The sequence below is a fragment of the Mytilus trossulus genome, chromosome 7 (genome assembly GCF_036588685.1).
Source record: "Mytilus trossulus isolate FHL-02 chromosome 7, PNRI_Mtr1.1.1.hap1, whole genome shotgun sequence".
NCBI classification, from domain to species: domain Eukaryota; kingdom Metazoa; phylum Mollusca; class Bivalvia; order Mytilida; family Mytilidae; genus Mytilus; species Mytilus trossulus.
Window position 1 is genome coordinate 2,442,070 of NC_086379.1, and position 10,065 is coordinate 2,452,134.

The 10,065-nt window shown below is 32.2% G+C and overlaps 1 long non-coding RNA gene across 1 annotated transcript; it reads left to right on the top strand.

Annotated features, from left to right (window-relative positions):
* Positions 1–6,636: 6,636 nt before the first annotated feature.
* LOC134726753 (uncharacterized) lies at positions 6,637–9,857 on the top strand. The gene is made up of 3 exons (XR_010108630.1): positions 6,637–6,715; positions 7,743–7,938; positions 9,700–9,857. It is a non-coding gene; the product is annotated as an uncharacterized LOC134726753 (long non-coding RNA).
* Positions 9,858–10,065: the final 208 nt, after the last annotated feature.

Here is a 10,065-nt window from a genome sequence, read left to right on the forward strand (position 1 = left end):
TTACGATTCAAACTTTGTTAGAAGGAAAATTAGGGATTCCTTATTATAATTTTTTATGTATTTAAGTAGAATGTGGATTTCTGCTTATTTTTGTAAAGTTTGCTCTAATTAGTCAATACATGTAAATAAGTAACAATATTCAATTTGGCACAACCACTGTCTCGGAATAATTTTGGGGATACTCAATGCGTTACAAGGGCAGCATGTGTAGCATTTCGTTTGGGCAATGTAATAATGAATTTCATCCATTCTTTACTTGTCACAAAATTATTATCTGAGTTCTCAGGCAGCCCTGAATAAAATGGATAACTAGGCAGCCCTCTCGTCGGGTGAACGAATCATTTGTTTGTCCATTTGACAGTTCTTTTGGATACATGTTTTAGTGTGCAAATGTTTTTTTCACTCGAGGTTATCCGTCTCAGGTTGCAAAGTGAGCCCATATACCCTCTAAGCATGGGCTGGGCCAGCGCTCAACATGCAGGTATTAAAATTAATTAAATAAACTAAAAGAGTGGGTATACTTGAGTTACATATGTTTGACATGGGATGGGCCAGCGCTCAACATGTCACTCGTAGAGAGGTATTTTGAAGTAACATATTGTTCTTTGAATTATGCTTCGAGCTCTTGTAAATACTCTCTTTTAAAAGGCTCGCTTTGCTATTAGGTTCACATTGTTTGAGGTTTCATTCAATACTCTACGAGTTATGTTTCTGTTTGATGTATACTAAAGTGGCTCGTGACTTTCTCCTTAAAGTATATGGTGAAAGTTATTTGAAGTCACGGTACCACATCTACACTCTGTCGTCAAGTGCAAGTGCCGCGATAGATGCTCGAATAATGTGAATTTAATTGAGATATGTATTTTATTTTTTATTTTTTAAATACATATCAATTGCTAGCATGTTGCCCGTAACGCCAATTTTATATTTTGTATTTTTTATTATATTATGTTTTTTATTACTTTTGTATATATATTATGTCTTGAATATAAGCCTGTGTAATTATATATAATAAATATTAGTCATTCTTAATTGATTTGATTACGTTAACTTAGGTGGTAATTTGCTATACTTCATCAGTCGTTCTAATTCTGTATCTATGACAGATCTAATCTGTACCGTTACACACATTTAAATCTTAACAGCTGGAGAAAGTTCATCACTCGTTCAAATCTTTATCAATAGAAACACGGCTCATAAATGCGTATTAATGTTCATTAATTAAAGTTTATGTAAGTGTTTATTCCCTTGCAGATGCCATTTGTTTACTTTATCTCTTATCTTGACTTATTTATGGAAGTCTGGGAATTGTCTGACCGCAATGTTAATAGTCTATCTTGTTTGATATAAGGCATGTCAATCTTAAGTAACTCCTCCCTTACTTGTCTAGGGTACATTAGAAATTTAGTTAAGTTGCAGTTGTAACTGACATATCTATTATATATATACTATATATATATCAAATGTTTGTACCAAGTCAATAATATGAAAGTTGTTGTCCATTCAATTGATGTGTTTTATATTTTGATGTTACAATTATAAAAAAAGTTAATAAAACAATGCATTTAAATAAATACTAAGTGGATTTTAAAAATTGAAGAGCCTATTCGATTTAGGAAACATAGACAATAAAAGTCAATATATATATAAACGGCTCTAGAACTATTTGATAATAGAAAATTAATTAAAGATGTTCAGATGGAAACTCTTATATTTTACTCTTTCAGACGTGCTATGGAAAAATTTTCCAAACTGTTTTCAGACTGTTAAAACTATAACAATACAAAAGAATTATACACCCCCTTTTTATTTTTTTCAAATGTCACAAGTTATGGGAAGAGATATATAATCTATCAGAAAAAGTTAAACATGGACAACTCATTTTAACTCTAAAGTAGTCAATTTGGGTGACAAAAAAAAATTATATACTATACCATATCATTATTATTATTTTTTTTTATCTGTCGGCGATTTGGGTTTCTCTTCACAAAATACAGCGTTTGTCAGAATGTTTGCCACCAAAATGTGACAATAATGGCACAATTATCAAGATATTTTAAAGATATGTGTTTTTTTTGCGAAGTAATATAGCCCATCAAATTAATGAAATAAAAGATTTTCAGAATAAATTGTGTTTTTCGGTCACACTATGTATATTTTTTCATTTTTGATTTTTGGATAAACCATGTATACGTCATTTGAACTCTAGTGAATAGTTAGTTATCTTATTGGTCATAATACTATGTCTTGATATTAGTACAATATAAATAAACTCATCATAGATACCAGGACTAAAATTTGGGTATACGACAAACGTGCGTTTCGTTTACAAAAGACTCATCAGTGACGCTCGAATGCAAAAAAGTTAAAAAGGCAAAATAATGTACGAAGTTGAAGAGCTTTGATGACCAAAATTCCTAAAAGTGTTGCCAAATACATCTAAGGTAATTTATGCCTGAGGTAGTAAAACCTTAGTATTTCAAAAATTCTAAATTTTGTTAACATGAAATTTATAAATATAACCATATCAATGACAGTTCATGTCAGTACAAAAAGTGCTGATTACTGGGCTTGTGATACCCTCGGGGAAATAAATGTCCACGGTTGTCCCCTTGGTAATTATACCACTTTTCCTTATTTGTACCAACAGTTTTCTCATTGGTAATTATACAACTTCTCCATATGTGTACAAGTATAACTCATGGTATTTAAAGATAATTGTTAGCACCTAGAAATTGAAAAATACCAGACATGTATCGAACTCATATATATGACCCGTAATTATATATCAAACAAGAGTGCACACGCAGAAATGTCTTGCTTTTTTTGCTCACCATTGATTTAATGTTGATACTCCTGAACATAAAGCTTTATTACAAATATCAAATAAACTTTATAATATCGAAAATACTGAGGTCAAGGTCAGATTAACAAAACCGGAAATACATGTATACGTTGCAATCATTCAACAAATAAAATAAAATTGACCTATTGCTTACAGTATTTTAGAAAACAGACTTAAATAAGAAAACTAAACATTGCCTGATGAATCACGAAAAACATATAAAACCAATCTTTGCATTACATATAGTTGATCTATTACTTATAGTATCTAGAAACAAAGTTTTTCTTGTATTATTCTAATTTTAGTTTCTTGTGTACAATTTTGAGATAATTATGGCATTCATTATCACTAAACTAGTATATATCTGTTTAGGGGCCAGCTGAAGGACGCCTCAGGGTGCGGGAATTTCTAGCTACATTTAAGACCTGTTGTTGACCTTTAGCTGTTGTTTTGTCTATGGTCGGGTTTTTGTCTGTTTGACACATTCCCAATTTCCATTCTCAATTTTATTAATCAAGAAAACTTAACAGACCAAAATGAAATCATGGTCAGATAAGACCTGCCACACAGACATTCAAACCTTATTAACATTCCATACAACAAATATAGTTGATCTATCACGATAGATTGAAATCTACATTGTAAAATATTTCCATACACCAAATAAAGTTGACCCACTGCATATAGTAATATAATTTTTTATACCAAAATACCCAAACTACTGGACTATGATAATAAGGTTAAGGTCAGGTGACTCCTGTCAGTTAAATATGAACACCTTAAAATCATTCCACACAACACATATTAAAGACATAATGCTTTTAGTATCTGATATATGGACTTGACCAAAATACTAAACTTGGTTCACTAATACTTGAAATGAGAACAAGGTCAGATGAAATCTGCATAGGTACCTTGCAAGGTAATAATTATAAGTACAAAAAAAGTAGGTGTTGCACAAACAAATTTTTTAACAGAGGACCCCCTGTATGAAGATATTTGAATTGTGATTGACAAATTATGGTCTATTGGATATGACCAGTAACCTAGACTTTGAACAGGGTATCTTTGGATCCCTAACGACATGTGTAAAGGGTGTACGACGTACATGGAGCTTGGCAATTTATCTGCACAAGGGGACGGATTACATATACTCAATATAACTAGACTTTGTTCTGTCCTCGTATATTCTGCTCAATTCAAGGGACGTCTCCCCTCAAATTTGCTCTACTACTGGTCGGAAAATACTAAAATCTCTATTTTTCAGTCTTAAGAGTGCATAGGTTGCACTTTGTAAATCACGTGTGATTTGCAAGTCACGCCTCTTTTGGGGAGAAATTGAATGTGCACTAAATACTGCTACTGTTTACATAGTTGTTGCCATGGATGCAAAGTTTTTTTTTTAAATTAAGACTTGATTGGAGAATTAAATGGATATAAATAAAAATGTCTATTTATTTAACTTATTTTTCAGGAGGACTGGAAGACATTTATGTGTTGAGTCAAATTTAATGGAAAAATTCAGTGCAAACCTGCAATGTTTATAAATGGAGGGCAGTAAAACTTGAAAATATGCCGCGCAGCTATATGTTTTTATTAGTGCAAAAAAAAGTAGTGCATGTCTCCTTTCCAGGGAAATATAACATTCTCCTCAAAACTTCCTGAATGAAGAGTGACTGCATATGCAATTTAGGCAGTTCCTATGGAAAATTGCATTGCTGGTTTTACACAAGTGCAACCTATAAGGTAAATAATGGGAATTCACCCCTCAGCCTCCCTGGGATCCCAATTTCGGACCCCTTTTGGGTTTTCATTTTACAGAAACAACATGGAATCATTTTGGAATGCATTGGCTTTAGCTTTGTCTAAGAAAAGTGAAAAAAATCATGGAAATTATGACTGTACAGTGTGGGTTGGAGCTTTGGAGCATGGGGTCTATGGGAAAAAAGTTATGAATTGGCCTGATGGCACTAGAACTCTTGAAAGAGCTCACAGATTATCTTATATGCTAGATAAAAGAATATTAAAAGAAAATCTTCCCCGTTTCTCTCCAAACGGTGATCCTTTAGATATTTCACACCTTTGCCATAACCCCAAATGTATTAAACCGGAGCACCTGATCTTAGAGTCGCACAGTATAAACATAGAGAGAATTTTCTGTAGACGGGCAAAACAGTGTACAAATAATCATTTACCGTGTTGTCTTATCTGATGCAGGTAATTTATTTATTTTTAACATGTCTTTATATACCTATATGGAGTTATTTTCTTTCAGAACGTCAGGTTATTCTTTTTCAGAATCAACCCGGACGATACCATGTTTCAATGGTATATGCTCCAAGGCATAACATAATGACCTGTGTAAGGTCATTATTTTCCTTGATAAACATGCAATCTATGATTTACTTTAAAATTTTATTCGTCTAATAGTTTTTTGTTGCCGATTTGGAAATTTATTTTCTAAAGTTCAACCGAAGACAGATGTAAAAGAAACCGTCATTGTAGACCCGCAATTTAATTTTAGAAACAAATAACGTGAAATTTTGTTGATTTATCGCTATAATAAAGAAACATTATCATATAGGTCAGATGAATTTTAATGTAGACTTTCATAAAATAAATCCAGATTAAACATATTCGTGTGTAAGATTTTGAAAATCTTATTGAGTCAAACTGAATAGGTTGATTGCTTAACGTCCAGTGGCCAATATTTCATGCATGTTCAGAACGATACACACTGAATAGGAAATCATACTGTAACCTACATGTATTTATATTCGTCTTCTTGTCAGTTCGTAACTTTTTAAAATTTATGTATACCTTTTATCAAATGATCAACTAATAAAATAATCTTATATTCAATTGAATAACATTAACGTAACTCACGAAAGGGTCGGGTGTGGAGGGTATATAATTTTATCCTGATTATCTTTTAACAAAATGTATTGCTATTCGAAAGACAATCTTTCTGAATTTTTCATTCGATTCAAGTAAAATGATTTAATAAATAACAACTTTTCCGCGATAGAAATAACATAACAAAACGAAAAAAAACAACATACCCCTCCCCCTTTTCCATAAGCTAAGTGATACAATAAATAACTTACAATGTGTCTTGTATTTGTCATACACCGTTATCGGATGGCAACAATACATTTGTGTCTTACTTCATGCAGTTACAGTAATATTTTTTATTGTGTATGGATAACAATTTTTAAAAGGTTTATATCACAATTATTCAGTGAGTTTTATTTCACATTTTAGATGAGCCGCAGGGCGTATTAAAACCTGAACGCATTAGAAAGGAATATCCCACTTTAGTGTTGTCGGTTAAAAAGGATACTAAATTTTACAAATCTTTATAAAATTAATATTTTTTTACGGTATATAAGTCAGATAATGCATATTTTAAGGTTTTTCTTGTCGTAGATTACACCTCAGGGTGTCAGGATTGTTCAAAGAAAGACCTCCCTCCGGTCGGTCTTTCATTTGATCAATCCTGACACCCCTCGGTGTGTTCTACGACAAGAAAAACCTTAAAATATGCATTATCTATAACTGATCGGAGTTTTTTGGCAAACGAATACTCTTGAGGTTGTTTTGCGGCCAGCCGTTTTGTCGGTAAAAGTTTGTTTTTCTCATAGTCTTTTTCCTCTTGGTACTAATCATATATTTTATACAGTTCATGTTGTTTTGAGCATCTCTGATCTGTGAACTGCTTTGACTGCTTATATAATTTATGTTTTTCGTTATGTTGTTGAATATTTTTCAGACCATGGGCAGCACGAATTCCTGGTTCGATGGGAACCCCAGCCGCTTGACAGAGTTTCACGATGGATTTCTGGGCCATTATTTACGTTATGTATAGCTGTATGTACCCTTCCTTTATTGTTTCTGGTAAATGTTACATTGCTAGGTACAGTTGCACGTATTGCACGGTTAGTTGCTTCAGCTTTTTGTGTGTTAGTGTTTTTGCATGTATGGTTTAGCATGGTAGGTCCAAGGCGATATTTTACGCATTCACGTAACAATGCTGCTGTGTTCTCTGATTTATTTAATTTAAAGTTATTTTTCAGATAAGCTGATTTTTCAGTCCATGTCTTCAAACTGTTCCTATTTGAACAAACAAGGGAATATTTTGTACAACCATTATGATCGCCCTGATAGCAAGAAACTATAGCATGACATGCATATGATAGGTGAACGTTTACCCGTACAGAGTCCATATTGAATTTATCAAAGGCAGCATTGTACTCTGCCTGACAACGTGCTGCCATATCTAATGCAAACCTTTTTAGCATTTTATCTTTCTCTGAAACTAATCGTGCCGGCATTATTTCCTTCAGACCTGACATTTTTTTAATAAAATTTCTATGATTTGCGGACACATGTCTCGTATCTAGAAAATGAATTGGCTGAGTATTGGTTGTACCAGCTTTAAAGAGAGACTCTGCAGCTCTAAATGCACTGCTGTCAGGGTCAGTGGTAATTTCTTGAACTTCCAGACAATCATTTTTCAGGTCTAACAAGCAGTCTTTAGCCCATCGCTCCTCACTGCCTATGCTGTCATGCATTTCAATGTTTGCGGAACAGTGACCTTTGTGAGATTTAACTTTTGTTTTTGTTTTATGTTCACTCTTATTTGAGCAAAGCTATGACACTTGTCTTGTGCTTACAATACTGTGTTTATAAGTATTATTTTCTAACATGTTATACGTACATTGGGTAGCTGGTTGAAATGGTGTTTTACCCATTCCGGAATAAATAGGGTTATTATACATTCCGTCGGCCTGAATGTTAATAATATTAGGATTATCACCTCTTAATATGTTTATTTCCTTCAGTAATTTTCTTTTCTGAACCAAATCCTTTTGATTGTACTCTTCTATAATTTCAGAAACAACATTAGCACTGTGTTGCATACTTGAAGTGGAAGGAGCTGGTATATTAGAACCAAGAAATAATTTCTGTAGACCAGTTGTGCTGATAGCTATGTGATTAAGTGCGAATTGTATGGATAGATTAATAGCTGCTGTTCGACGACCACGTTTCTTTGCGACCACCTCATTGTAAAGGTTGAACATTTTTGAATGGTAAGAACACTTATTGCAGCTTGCCTTTTCCCTCCAGGCAGCCCCTCTTTGATGTTCTGCACTTAAATCCCATGATATGAACCCTGTACACATAGGGGATATTTTTCTGTGTTCTATGAAAACCTCATTCCACATCTGTTCAAGTTCATTGATCCGAAGGAGTCGAAAACTATTTTTCTCTGACCTGAAGTTGAAAAATGTTGCCAAAATTGAAGTGAATTAGTTTTTTATTTGTTAAAACTAAGTTTTGGAAAGGTGAAAATAATTTTATTTTGAATTACCTCCCTTACAATAGTGTTTTCTTTAAATAAGCTTTTTGATCAAATTTACTCTCAAAAGTGCATATTTTTTTCTTTGCCTGTGTTTTTATATATATTATATATAAAAATCATGCACTATTTAATTCTTGAAAATATATATAGGACTAGAAATTTAAAAATAAGTATTATCCTAGCTTGCATTTTCTTCAGCTGTCACATTTAAAGAATTGGCATATAAGACACATGCCTTTTTCTTCATAGTTGTTTATAAGTGACTTTTTTAAGAAAGTTTAATTATTTTTGAAAGCTTAATAACAAAAAAAAGTATTCTTACCCTGTTTTTGTTTCATTTTCAGCACATTTTTCAACTTCTGTTTTTGTCGGAGGCTTCGGCCTTAGAAAGCGAGCTGATTTTGTAGAGGCAGGAATGAGTTGAACATTCTTATTATGAACAGATTTAGTCACTAAGTCATACAAGTCTTTTGGTAGTCTCACAAAATGCCTTTTTCAGCAGGTAAAGTCTTATTTCTGTATTTTTTCCCCTTATTATATGGCTTGTTTCCTTTCTGAAATGTGTATTTCCTTAGACGCCATGGGATTAGACCCATTGTTATTGTAAGAATTGTTTGAAATGCACTTTATTTCAGTATTTTAATATTAAAATAACAAATATAGGACCTTACAACTAAACAATCATGAATGACTAAGTTTTTTGTTTATATCAGATGGTACTGAAGGTGACCCCAGATGTAAGATTTTTTATATAAATCATATAAAAATCATCATGATGGTTAATCTCATTATTTTGTAATTTGACAAGTTCATATAATTTGACCTCTCTTCATTTTTTTTTTATCAGTGCTGACAGGCTTGTGTGCTATAACATAAACAGAAAGTAAAGATAAGGTGTATGTTTTTGTTATAGGAATAGTTTTTTGAAGCTTGTATGACAACTTTTTATGCATTTTATGGTATAGTACATAAAGAAAACAAAAATTCTACAAAATAAACAGATTGTAGTAAAACTAACCATGATTCAAATAGCTATTACACAAAGGTACAAGAAAAACACAAATATATAATGAGTTTATTAAGTAGACAAAAAAAATATAAATTGCATCAAAAAAAAAAATAGTGAACAGGAAAAAAACACATCTTGCCGCAAACAGGGTATAGTTACTAGAAGTACTATAAAAATACAATAATGAAAAAACTACCATTGTAACTTATTATTTTCTATTACTTACATAAATAACAACAAAAATATAAGAATATTTTGATACTAAAAGGGGTTTGAAAGTACAGTATAGGTTGCACTTTGTAAATCACGTGTGATTTGCAAGTCACGCCTCTTTTGGGGAGAAATTGAATGTGCACTAAATACTGCTACTGTTAACATAGTTGTTGCCATGGATGCAAATTTTTTTTTTTAAATTAAAACTTGATTGGAGAATTAAATGGATATAAATAAAAATGTCTATTTATTTAACTTATTTTTCAGGAGGACTGGAAGACATTTGGGTGTTGAGTCAAATTTAATGGAAAAATTCAGTGCGAACCTGCAATGTTTATAAATGGAGGGCAGTAAAACTTGAAAATATGCCGCACAGCTATATGTTTTTATTAGTGCAAAAAAAGTAGTGCATGTCTCCTTTCCAGGGAAATATAACATTCTCCTCAAAACTTCCTGAATGAAGAGTGACTGCATATGCAATTTAGGCAGTTCTTATGGAAAATTTCATTGCTGGTTTTACACAAGTGCAACCTATAAATGGAAAACGAAAATTTGAAATAAAACAGAATAGAAATACATCCATAATAAAGTTATAGTATGCTCTGATTAAGTGCAACTGAAATTATTGCGGAT